General features: G+C 52.7%; 1 long non-coding RNA gene across 1 annotated transcript; it reads left to right on the plus strand.

The window, feature by feature from the left end:
* Positions 1 to 10,052: 10,052 nt before the first annotated feature.
* LOC147573478 (uncharacterized) lies at positions 10,053 to 12,685 on the plus strand. The gene is made up of 2 exons (XR_015244813.1): positions 10,053 to 10,676; positions 11,642 to 12,685. It is a non-coding gene; the product is annotated as an uncharacterized LOC147573478 (long non-coding RNA).
* Positions 12,686 to 13,309: the final 624 nt, after the last annotated feature.

Here is a 13,309-nt window from a genome sequence, read left to right on the forward strand (position 1 = left end):
TCGACCTGGCTTGTTAGAGTGTCAGTTGGTACAACCACTAAGGAAAACATATAGGTATATATTAAAACTTATATATATGTAATATATTATATATATTATATATTATATACATACAATATTTATACATTATATTATATACATATAATATTTGTATCTATAATAGTTATATCCATAAAACATATATATTCATATATATGTGTATATTATATATATATATATATATATATTCGTAAATTAGAATACTATACGGCCATGAAAAAGACTACACTGACACACAATAAAGCGGCTGAATCTCACAAGCAGGGCCGAGTGTGAGCAGTCAGACACAAAAGAACACAGCCTGTGTGACTCCAGTGAAGGAAGCTCAAGAAGAGGAGAAAACTGAACGATAGTAGTTAAGGATGCTTACTTACATGGCAAAAACCCTAAAAGGAAAGAAAATAAAAAGCAGAAGGGGTTAATATGCAAGTCGAGATACTGGCTATTACTTGGGAGGGGGTGGTGGTGAGGATCTCAGTCTGTGGGTAGTGCTCAGTTCTTAGTCTCGTGCAATGGTTACAAGGGTATTTGCTTTGTGATAATTGGTTAAGTTGTGCACTTATATCTCTGGGCTTTGCGTTATATTTCACAATAAAAGGATTTCAATAAAAGAATGGTTAGATGCAGCAAATAGGAATTCAGGGTTTATTATGCACCACGTGTGGTGGCACTCAGGGCTGGAATTTGAACGCAAGGCTCCGGCCCCCAGCCTGTGCTAAACCACTGGGCACGGAGTAGGGGGTGGGGTGATTACTTGAACTTCAGGGCTCCGACTAGTGAACAGTGCAGACTAAGACACTTTACACCCACCCAGCTAGCATGGCACTCTGACCTTAGGTCCACACTTGCCCGAAACCACAGGAAGGAGTCGTGAAAGGTGGATACTCAGGAATAAGAATCAGCCAGGGGGGCAGAGAGGTCCCTACGGGTGCCTCGTTAAAATAACCGTGCTTGATACATTGAGATGGTGCCAGTTCTTCCCCTCTCCCTGTCTCCATGCCATTACCATGTGACATTGCAGCTGTCCTCACTGCAGATGCAGGGTCTATTTCCCCAGCCCTCAAGCCTGGGCTGTCTCAGACACTTGCTCTGGCCAATATGATGTGGCACAAGGGACAGTGTGCCAGCTCCAAGCCTTGGCCTCAAGAGACCTTGGGTGTTTCACTTGTGCTTTTGAGCTTCTGCCATTGTCATTAGAAGAATATGCTGAGGGTATCTTACTGGAGGCTGCGAGATTCAAGATGCAGAGCCAAGGGCAGCCGAGACCAAATGGCAGCCAGCTGCTCCCAGACAGGTGGGCAAACTCAGTCGAGATCAGCCAACCCTCAGACATGTGATTTGTGGACTTGAATAACAAATCGTTGTTTTAAACCACTGAATTTGGGTGCCATTTGTTACGTAGAAGTAGCTAGCTGATACACTGCCTGTAGATAGCTGGCGGGGGGCGGGGGGGTGGGGGGTTCTGGGGACTTGCTGGAAGAATTTCCTGAAAGGACAGGCCCGGGCTGGGAAGTGAGCAATGCCAGTCTGCCCCACACCCTGGCCTTTGCTGGATTCCGTTTCAGGTTCCAAGCAGTCTCCATGTCACCGTTGCTGCTGAGGCTGCTGATGCATAGTATGCAGACAGCGCTCATGCCAGGCCCTCGGTGTAGCACCTTACACACCTATCCCCTTACACACTTATCCCTTACAACAGCCTTATGAGGTAGGTGCTATTATCACCCTCGCTTTAGCCCTCTGCTTGCCTCCTCCTCTCCCTCAGGGCCACCCAGTTCCCCAGCCTGAAGACCACGCTCAGTAGCAAGCATGTCCCAGAAGCACATGGTTCCTATGGATGAACGAGATGCCAGACGACAGGAAGCAGTCAGCAGAAGGGATGCTTTGCAATAACTCCTAAACAGAATGAAGTGCATTGGAACAGAGTTTGTCATTTTGACAGAGACTCTTGGAATATTTGGGTTGGAAGGGACTCCAGAGCGAATCCAGTTCAGGTTTCAGAGTCTTTTAAAGCCGCTGAGTCTTTTTCAGATGAAATTTGATACAGAAACCCAATGCACAGGAAAGACCAGAGCCAAGCTTTTCAGGCCGGGAGGCCAGGGGGCTCTGCCTCAGGTACCTCTTCCGCTAAGGTACCCCTGGGGCTCCAAGGAGCACTATTTGAGAACTGCTTTGCTGAGCCGGTCAGGTCATTTTGCTGATGGGATATAATCTCAAGGTCACAGAGCCGTCACGTAGAAGAGCCAAGCCTTGAACCCAGATCTCCTGCCTCCCATCCCTGGGCTTGCTCAGGGAGTGAAAAAAATGAGTAAAAAACTCAGATGAGTAAAAAAACACTCATTCCAAAAAGAAGGCAGAAACCTGGGGCGCCCGGGTGGCTCAGCCAGTTAGTTAACCATCTGACTTCGCCTCAACTCATGACCTCCCAGTTTGTGGGTTCGGGCCCCACATGGGGCTCTGTGCTGACAGCTCAGAGCCTGAAGCCTGCTTTGGATTCTGTGTCTTCCTCTCTCTCTGTCCCTCCCCCTGCCCATGTTCTGTCTCTGTTCTCTCTCAAAAATAAACACTAAAAAAATTTTTTTTTAAAAAGAAGGCATAAACCTGATGTTTTTTAACATCCATTTTTCAAAATGGTGCTCTTGGCTTCTCACCTAGCCACTAGGATAGGATTGTTCAGTCATTAGATTTCCAGACCGTGTTTATCAATTTGCTGTGTTTAGCTGGGGGTCCACTGGGACCCTGGACTCTTTTCCCTGGGATCATCTCCCTTGACTCTTGCCCTCTCACCTCACTGCACAGTCCTCGTGTAGCTAGCTTCCTGCAGAGCTGCTACCCCCTCCTCCCCCCCCCCCCCAGCAGTTTTCCCTGGCGTCTTCACAGCCTCCTCTACCTCCTAGGGTGACAGATGGGATGCAGGTGTCTGCAGATGTGACACGATGCTCCAGAGGGAGCCAGAGAGGTCCAGGCATGGGAGTCAGGCATTGGGTGTTTCTGGGTTTCGCCTCCTGGCTCCTTCTGGAAACAGCAGCTGGTTCTTCTCCTCTGGGGAGCGGCCCCTCCCGGATTCCAGCCCATGTCGTTGGGACGGGCTGGAGCACTGGCTGCCCTGAGCCCCCTCCTCCATTTATTGGGGTTCAGTTTCTCCGCTTGTAAGTTGTATTCACTTCCTAAGGATGCTATAACAAATCACCACAAACTACAGGGTAAAAACAACAGAAATTGATTCTCTTGTAGTTCTGGAGGCCAGAAGTCTGAAATCGACGCGTCAGCGGGGCCACACTCCCTCTGAGGCTGTAGGGAGGGACCCGCACAATGCCAGTCTCCTGGCTTCCCGTGGCAATCTTTGGGGTTCCTTGGTTTATAGATACGCCACTCCAATCTGTGTCTCCATCCTTCCATGGCCCTGTCCCTTCCGTGTGTGTCTGTGTCCCAATGCCCCCTCTTCTTAGAAGGACACCAGTCATCAGATTCTGGCGCATCCCATCCAGGATATACTCATCTCAACTTGGTCACATCTGCAAAGACCCAGTTTCTGAACAAGGGCGTGTTCCCAGGTACTGGGGCTTAGGACTTGAACAGATCTTTACAGGGGACACAGTTCAACCCCCAGCATGAGTGGGTTGTGTGCACACTGGGTGGTGGCAGCCGGGATGTTGTGAAAGAATGTGTCCAGGACTGAACCAAATGATAGTTTATCACCGTCATCCCCTCTGGTCCTATCGCAGAACCCCACAGCACCCTGCATGGGCCCCCCTAAAAGCAGGTTTCTAGTCCTTTACACTGTTCTATTCGGTGGTGGGAATGGTTCTGTCTCCTCCTTGTCTCACCCTGGGCACCCGCGGCCACTCCTGGGGGGTGAGTGAGCGGACGGCGGGCCTTGAATCTATCTGGGATCCTTTTGGTTGGCCCTCCAAACATGCCCTGGACCCCACCCCTGCTCTGCCCCCACAATTCCTGCCTGGCCCCAGCAGCCCCCCGACACCTCTGGCACCTTCTGGATTTCTGACTTGCCTCCCCCACCCACCCCTGCCCCTGCGCTCTCTGCACCCAGCCATCGGAGAGAACTTTCCAAACGGAAACGGATCATCTCACCTCCCGGCTCAAAGTCTACCTCTTTGTCTTGAGACCCCACTGATCTACCACTTACTTCTTTAGGGGCCCGTATCCCCTTGGGAAATCATCTTGGAGTCTGCTCACTGTCTCTCTCTCTCCGTTGTGACACCCTCTGGCACACAGCTCACCAGGCATTTGCCCTTGGTACCTAGAGGACCTGTGTCATAGGTGGTTGACCTCTGCAATCCCACATGCCCCCTACCTAGAAGGGCCCCAGCCTTGGTTCAAGGCTCTGTTCCCACTGTCAGAATTCTCACTAAATTCTCACTAATAGTCTCTCTCTCAAAAAAAAATTTTATATATATATATATATATATATATGTATATATAGTGAGAATTCTCACAGTGGCAACAGAGCTTTGAACCTATATATATATAATATATATATATATATAATTTATTTTGAGAGAGAGAGAGAGAGAGAGAATCCCAGGCAGGCAGGCTTCATGCTCAACACAGAGCCCCACGTAGGGCCTGACCTCACGACCTTGAGGTCATGACCTGAGTGGAAATCAGGACTTAGAGGCTTAACTGAGCCATGCAGGCACCCCAGAATCTTCAGTACTTTTTGAACAAGGGTCCCATATTTTCATTTTGCACCAGGCCTTACAAATTACATAGCCTCTCCCAGTGTATGGTAGATAGAAGGTGCTCAATAGATAATTATTGAATGGTGTCACAGGCATCCCTTGGTGAAGGGGGGGGGGGTTGAGAGCAGACTTTGTGCCCTGTCCACCCCCCATCTCCTTCTGAGAGGCTGGGCCTAGACCCTACCCGAGCTCAAGCAGAGAAACAGAAAGGGAGAGGATGGAGTAGGGAACAGAGAAGGAGACAAAGCCAACCCTTTGAATCACTGCCTCTGTCCCTGGGTCCCCGAAGACACCTGAGAAACAGCAGTAGCAGAGCCCTGCAAGCAGGAGGGGGCTGTGGGGCCAGAGGAGGAGGCGACAGGCTGCGGGAACCTCCCTGATGTTCCCCCTGGCCCCTGAGGAACCGTCAGGACGAACTCACTCGTTCTGCAGGGCACGCCTGGATGGCCAGGCGCCCGCCTGCACAACCAGCGCGGGGAGGGGCCTCCAGCTCATCGGGTCCAGTTTAGCCCAGAGTGGGGTGCAGCCCACCCAGTGACTTCATTCCTTAGACCACCTGAACCCCAGAGTGAGATGTCGGCCCCTTTCTCTCCTAAGTGTGGCCAGGAGAAATCCTCCCCGGAAAGCCACCTCCCTCTTGCCGATCTCTGATTTTTACAGAGGGAGCTCTTCTCCTCTTGTCACTCCCGGAATCGTCAAAACATGATCTAGCTGGAATTTAATGCCATGCTGCTCTCCATCGTGTTTATTTTCATGGTTATCTTTCTTATTATGGACCTGATGTTGTTTCCTTGGTTCCCGATTTGTGCTGGTGACATAAATGTTCCTGATTAAATTAAGCTGGGAAAAGGGAATCTTTGTAAATTACGGCAAGGCGATGGTAGATAGGACGGCAAAGGTAGGGGATCCTGAGAGAAAGGGGGGAATTCTGAACTGGGTCCCGGCCCTCATACAGAAAGGACACTGAGGCTCCGAGCAGGGAGGGGACGTGTCCGGAGTCCCACACAGAGCCAGTGGTGACGCCAGTTCTCCAGGTCCCCAGGCCAGTGCTCTCCCCCAGCTGACCATTCAGCCTTAACGTCTGTGATTCATGAGGAATCAAAGTCTGGCCTCCTACTTTCCTCCCAGAAACCCCCTTCACCAAGTCCCTCGGGGACCCCCGCCCCCGACATCAGGGCTCCTTGGCCCATTTAAAGACCCAGGCTGCGGGCAAATCCTCCTTAGCAATCCTCAGACAAGCAAGTCTGGAGGCTGGAAATCACGTTTCTGCTTTGAAAACTGCCACTGACTGCCTTTCCCACCTTCTGCTCAGCAAATCTTCACAGGCCGTGTTTTAAATACTCTTTCTCCTTTTGCTGTGATCAAAGGACTTGCTTGTTCCCCTGATAGGTGACAAAAGATGTCAGAAAGACTAATGAGAGAATGTGGTTGCCACCCCCTTCCTTTCTCCGGGAAGAAGGAGGATCACAGGGCAGAGTGTCTTGGGCTGGGTGGCTTTAGGATTTAAGCAGGGGAGAGATAAGGGTAGTGGCTGGGGCAGGGGTGAAGGAGGGGGTCTCAGGCAGGCTGATAATTTGGCGCCAGTGGTTGACATCAGTTGAGTGGGCCTCCCAGCATGCATTTCCCCTTCTGCTGGGCAGAGCATCCCAATTTTGCTTTCGAATAATCACCTTTTCCTCCACCATCATCTGGTTTACTAGGTGTAGCTCTGGGCCCAGCTATGGGCTGTGCATGTGACTCAGACCTGGCCCGGTGGAATCTTATATTCTTTTGGCCATGGTGATTGGTTTTGAGATGGGTACGTGAGCCAATCAGAACCACAGAGAAGGAATCTTGGGGGCCTCCAAATGGACCCAGTGCTAGAAGAGAGGACAGCCCTTCTGACTAATCCAGGCTCATTGCACGCCATCAATGGAAGAGTCCCTGTTGGAGGGCACAGGTTCAGATGGGGAAACGGAGGCTGGCTCCAGTGGGGTACCACACAGAGAGTTCCTAGGATAAGTCACACCTCTGGGGTTGTCTCTGCCTGGGTATCTTCCCACCCAAGAGACAGCCTAGAAAGGTGGATCAAAAGTCCTCATAGCCCTGTGACTCCTGCAACCGATATCACTCTCCCTGAACTTAACAGTCCCATTTTATAGGCTCAGGGACTGAGGCAGAAGGGACAAGGAACACGTGATATTCCTACTCCCATCTCCTTATTTTGACACACTTCACCTTGCAGCCAGGAGAGAGGGAGACTGAGCACTGACAACATTGATTGTGCTCCTGGATCCAGCCATGCCTGGCCCTAGAGCTAGCTCTTGGATCTTTCGAGAGCCAATATCTTCCTTCAAGATTTCTTTCTGGATTTTTCACTTGCAACCAAAAGAATGCTGATTATATAGCTGCATTCGAGTTTCTGAGGGGCCACGTGTCATGGGACAAAGCAAACAACCATACCCAGTCATCCCCCAGAGGTCAGGAAGATCCGTCATAGAAAGCGCAAGCATTCCATGGACCTCCTCAGTTATCTAGGTGGGTGAGAGCTCCTGGAAGCCATGGGAGTGAAGGTTGGCAATGTGGAAACAGGGTAGAAACCAGCATGCATAGGACGGACACAAATGCCAGGGCAAAATGCCCCTGGGAGAGGGCCTGGTCTTCCAGGAACAGGGCCATAGATGCCCCAGACCAATGGTTCTCAAAGTGTGGTCTCTGGACCAGCAGCTTCAGGGGCACGTGGGAACTTGTCAGAAATGCATATTCTCAGGCTCTGCCTCAGACTTACTGCATCAGAACCTGGATGGAGGGCCAGCGATCTGTGATTTCACAAGCCTTCCAGGTGATTCTGATGCTGAATAAAATTTGAACACCACTGGTTTAGACATTTAAGTAAGTTAAGTATACTCGGTGAGGAGAGTACAGTATTTACTCTTAAGCGATGTGGGGAGCCCAGAGCCTGGATAGATATCAATCAGTATCTATTGATATTTCCTGTTCACAAGTGTCTCGGGGACTTCAGGAGCTACAGAGGCTGGTACAGTGATCTCCATGCCTCTTCCATGGGCCCACACCAGGCAAGAGAGCCAGGCAAGAGGCGGGCAGAGGTTGACCAGGTGACCTTTACCCTGACAAGCGAGGATCCCATGCCAGCCAGATCCCTGACTGCAGCCCTGCCCTGGACTCAAGTTCAGTAACTCTGCCCCAAGGTAGTCAGTATAAGGCTGTGTTATGCGGCAGTAACAAACTTATCTGACATCTCCGTGGCTTCCCGGCTGTCACGAAGTCCAGAGCAAGTCGGGTGACTTTCCAGGACAACGCGATGTCTCAGCAGACCAGGTGCTTTGCTCTTGCGGCTCTGCTGTCTCAGTACAAGCCTTCAGGGGCAGAAAGAACTGGAAAGACAAGCAAAGGCTCTTAACACTTCCACCCAAGTCGCTCCCATGTGTAGTCCATTGGCCAAAACTAATCTTGTGGCCCCAAGAAACTTCGAGGGGGCTGGGACCCATGGGAAGCACGTAGAGTGTTGGTGATCGATGGAAGTCTCTCCTGCCTACCTGCCAAATACCCATGGCAGATGTCCACTCTGCCCCCTCCAGTGGGATCCCTTGTTTCCTCCAAACACTGACTAAGGATTGACAGAGGTAGACACTGTGCCTGGAGTGGGCAGACATGAGCAGAACAGACATGGTCCCAGTCCTTCGGGGGCTCATGGACGGAGGGTGGCATGGTGGAAGAACAGGCAGATCCTCCTGAATGTTCTCCAGACCCCCCTCCTTCCTGACTCACCAAGTTTCGTCAGCTCTCAACCCTTGATTGAGGCTCAGTTTTGCCATCTATACAATGGGGTTAATAAGAGACTAACAGAAATCATCCAACAGCAGTGAGAAGAGTGAGTCTGAGATTGGTGGGTGCTCACAGCTCTGGGCAGTGGGGCCAGGATTCGGATGCCATCCGTCTGATTCTCGTCTTCGAGTCCCCTAAGTGGTTCTTCCTCTTCCTCCCGGGGTCAGCAGCCCCTACAGTTTCTCTCAACCTTTTAAGCTTTCTGTAAAATGAGGGGATCTGACAGCCCACCTCCCTGCCACAGCCAAGGGTAACCGGGCCCGGCCTCCAGCCAACCCGGTCCCCTGAAGACAGCTTGAGCCAGCCCAGCCTGATCTCTGAGGCATCCTTGGAACTGGCTCCCGGCTCAGGTCATTCCAGGAGGGCCCGAGCGACTGTCCTGCCACCCAGGACGCGGACAGGGCCAGCTCCACGCCCCCCCCCCCCCCGCACCCCTCCACCACCCTTTCTCCAGACGTAGATGTAGTTGAAAAGCGTACCACGGGACCAGCAAGGCCACCACGGCCACCATTAGAAACCTGATCCCGAGTCGCTGATTAAAACCAGGAGGGGGTTTTAATCAGCCGGGGCCATATGCTATTTAACTGAAGATGAAAGTACCAATGATAAGCATCATCTCGGAAAGGATGTCGTTAAAGGAAGAGCAGAACAGCGAGTGGCATCTTTTATCATTATAGCAGCCCCTCGCAAAGCTCTCGTTAGGGGCTTTGAGGACCATCTGGGCCCTGTCTTTATTATGCAGCACCTACGGCGTCATTGTGTTTGACGATGGCTCCCCAAGCCCACGCCACGCTAAACTTCTAAATATACAATTAATGCCTATTAATTATAGTTTTCAAACCAGCAAAATGATCCTTCATTAACTTAATCGCCTCTTCTATTTTATCAGGAAATTGTATTCTCGCTTTCCATAATCCTTGCATCTGAAGCGCGCCCCCACCCCCCCAACGTTGGCGGGTTGGCACAGGATACTTGGCCGTTTATGGGAAGGCCTGCCTGTCCTCTGGCCGTCTCGACAGCCCCCACCCCCTCCCCACCGCCCACCCCACCTTCCGCCATGATATAGGAAGCCACTGCGGGCTTCCAGAGAATTCCACTGGGTTGTCTGAGGACACCAAGAACAGTGGTGGAAGTGAGCCCGGGACGGCTGGTCAAGCTGGACCCAGGGTCTGGACTGGATTTAAATCAGTGGGGGCCGGGGGGAGGGGGCGGAGGCGGGGGAGAGAGAGCCTCGGCTTCCTCATCTGTAAAATGGACATGATAGAACACCTGCCCCCCAAAGTTGCCATGAGGATTAAATGAGCAGCGCTTTGCCTCCAGGGGGATTTTGGCACCGCGGCATCTCAGAAGGCCCAGAGCAAGGAGCAGGCTGCTTTCTCACCCCAGCTCTGTGGCCTCCCAAGCTCATCTAGACTCTGCTGAAACCCTATCCCAGCTTTCTATAAATTTGAAGCGTCTTTACACTTGTCCCTCTCTGCTCAGCTTTATTTCCACAGCATTATTTTGAGCTCTGGCGCCTCCTCTCATTTGTGCCTTAAAGTAGTTTGCAGCCAAGCAGGGAGGACAAGTAGCTGTGAGATGATGTGCGGGGAGCCTAGGAGGGGCATCTGTTCCAGCCTTGGGGAGGTCTTCCTGGAGGAGCTGGTCTTCTTGAAGGGCAGAGGCAGCACAGAGCCACGGCCACCTGCTATTTCAGCCCGGCTGCCAGCACGGACCCACCTGGCCCCAGCACAATTGCATCCCATGCTGTGCTTTGTCGTCCTGCAAGTTCCCCGGGGCCTTCTCCAGGCCCGCAGGGGCCTGCCTGTGAGCACACAGCCTGCGAGGGGGGGAGGCGTCAGCACCCCCCCCCCCCGAGAAGCAGCCCCAAGACGCGGGCCTGGGGGCCGGGAGTGGTGAATCCGTGCTCCGACCTTTCATCCTGTAGGTGGATGCTCTGGGAGTGCTCTCGACGCATCCTCGTGTCGGCTTGTCACCTCCCAGCTCATTCTCCTGCGTCTCACGCCTCTTGCTGCCATCATTCTGCCCAAACAGCAATTTGCCCTCAAGCCTGTGTCTCGGGTTCCTCGGGGAACGCAGGCTAAGAACCAAGGCGAGTACAGGCTCAACAGGGTGAGTAGCAGCCGCTTCGGGGACGGAGGGGAGCAGAGGCGTCGGTCGTTCGAGGACCACCATGCAGTGGGGCGTGGTGGAGAGGGGAGTCAGGGTGTGAGGGACGGTGAGGCAGGAAGTGGGCAGGGGCACCTCGCTGAGGCCTGGTCTGCTGGGCCGGGAGTTAGTTGGACCCTTGTCCAACCTTCACCTGGGTGGGTGAAGCTGGAAGTGGCCTGGTCAGACTCCACTGGAAGAAGCACTTTCCGTCCGCATTTTGGGGAGGGACAGGAGAAGGCTGTAAGAGGAGCTGACCGGGCCAGGGGACAGCTGACAGGGCTCTCCGTCCGGCTCAGTGGCTCCGGGATGGAGGCACTTGGGTAGAGGTGACCTCTCTTTAGGATGCAGAACCGGCAAGTCTCAGTGATTGGGTTAGGGGTGAGGGAGAAGGAATTGAGCAGGCCCAGGCTTCTGGCTTGGGTCACTTGATGGATTGCATTGCCCTTTACTAAGCTTGAAACTCAAGTTTTGGGGTAGGATGGTGAGTTCGTTTGGGGGCGTGTAGTCGGAGGCCCTTCTTAACAGTCTAGAGATGGTCAATCAAGGCCATGGCAGTGGATGAGATCGCAGGAAGTGAGGCCATGCAGAAGAAATGGGACGAGGACCAAGCCCAGCTCAATGCCGTCTTTTAAAAAAACTTTTTATTTTGGGAGTGGTGGGAATCCAGACCAGGGGCTACTGTAGAGCAAGCAGGAAGTGGAGACAGAACACGGGTGTGTTGGGAACAACCAAACGGGGCTGTGGGAAGGACAGGCGTAGGGCAGAAGGAGGTGGCAGTTTTTGTGGCTTCTGAGGCCGAACCCTTCTGGGTCCACAACGAGGCCCGGGGAAAGCAGAGAGAAAAACGAGGTCTTTGGGAAGACGGTGGGGGGTTACAAGATGTTGGGAGGGGTCCGGGAGAGTGCTGAACCCGCCCCCCCCCCCAGGATGCTGGTAGTGGCAGACATCTCTTGGAGCAAACCCACGTGCCTCCGAAACCACCCCAACTCTTTCACATTCTCGCGGCCATTATGACACCTGTCCCAAACTTCCAACGTTTGTCCATGGGTCCCCAGGAGAGTGTCCAACCCCCTTCTTTCTTCCTTGGAGACCCTCTGCGATCACCTGGCGTGGATTAGGGAACCCCAAGGAACAGAGGATGCCAGCGCTGGCCCTGAGTCCCCCGTGGGAAGCATTTCTGTGGCTGCCAGTCCATTTCCCAACTGCAGGCACCAGGGAGTCTCTGAGGAGGGTCTCCCTGGACGCCAGAGCTTGCTGGGCCTGTGGGCGGGAGCAGCTGGCTAATGGCTGACAGCAACGGGGGCATAAATGCCCCGGCTCCCTTGCCGTGCGGGTGCGTCACCCTGAGGGTGTTCTACGTGGGCTCCTGGGCTTCTAGGCAGGAGTAAGCCCCGACCCGCCACAATGCGTGACTTCCCCAGTCCCACTTCCGCACTGCCCTACTGGCATTTCCCAGGATTCCCTCAGAATAAACGACTTGATCTCAGGATTTTCTTCTGCGAAAAGCCAAGCAACTGGAGTGCCCGTGCTGAGCAGCTGCCAGGTACTGTATGGGTGGTACTCGGTGACATCTTCCGGGACCCAAGCCTGCCTCTCTAGGTGCTCTGCGGTCCTCCCGTGCCAAACAAGATGGCTGCCGCCATGACGTCTCACAAGCCCGTCCACAGACTTCTTTTCAGGTCCCATTGGCCGGCACAGGGTCACATGACGTTTCCTGACCAATCCCTGGCACAGGGGACGGCTTTGCCAAGATGGCGTAGACAAATGATAAAATTAACACAGAAAGCCCGCCACTTCTATGAAAATGCAGAAAAAGAAAGAGAAAGAAAGAAGAGGCAGCAAGAGGGAGAAGAAAAGAAGAAGAAAAGAACAAAAAGAAGCAAAATTTGTAATGCCCAAAGAACAATTTTATAAGCTCAGATCTTCGTATTTGGTTATGTTATAAATATTAAAATATGGAATAGTGAAAAGACGAGTGGATTCCTCTTTTGGTTGATCCTGCCTCTCATTCATTCATTGATTCATTCAATCATTCACTCCTACAACAAGCATATATTGAGTGTTTACTATGCCCCTGCCCTCACGGAGCTCACGGGCTACTTGCTGGGCGTGGAGGTGGGAAGACACAGAGAACTGACTGAGAAGCACAGAGGACTGACTGTGTCAAGGACTAGGTGGCAGAGGCATAACCTGGGATCCCCTGATTCAGCTGTTTCCTCACCTAGTGTGCACCTGCTCCCATCCCAGCCGCCCAGGATCATGCCTGCCCTACACAGCCACTCTCCTCCAGGAAGCCTTTCCGGATAGTCCCAGGCCTCCAGGATCTACCCTGTCCCTGAGCCCCCTTGGACCTTGGATGGACCAGGCGCTGGGCTGACACTGCCTTGGCCGTCTCTGAAGGGTCCTTATGTCCGTTTGTCCTGTCCTCCCCATTAAGGGTGAGGGCTCCAAGAGAGAGGGGGCCGTGCCCCCAGAGCTGACCCACAGCCTAGGGTAACTCGCCCTGCCCAGGCCTAGCCCCCACACCTGCTTCTGGGCTCCGCCTCTCCCTGTCTCTCCCATCAATTTCTTATTTCATAAAAATCAATTTCTGT

This window comes from Puma concolor, chromosome E2 (genome assembly GCF_028749965.1).
Source record: "Puma concolor isolate L17-30 chromosome E2, mPumCon1.1.hap2, whole genome shotgun sequence".
Taxonomy (NCBI): Eukaryota; Metazoa; Chordata; class Mammalia; order Carnivora; family Felidae; genus Puma; species Puma concolor.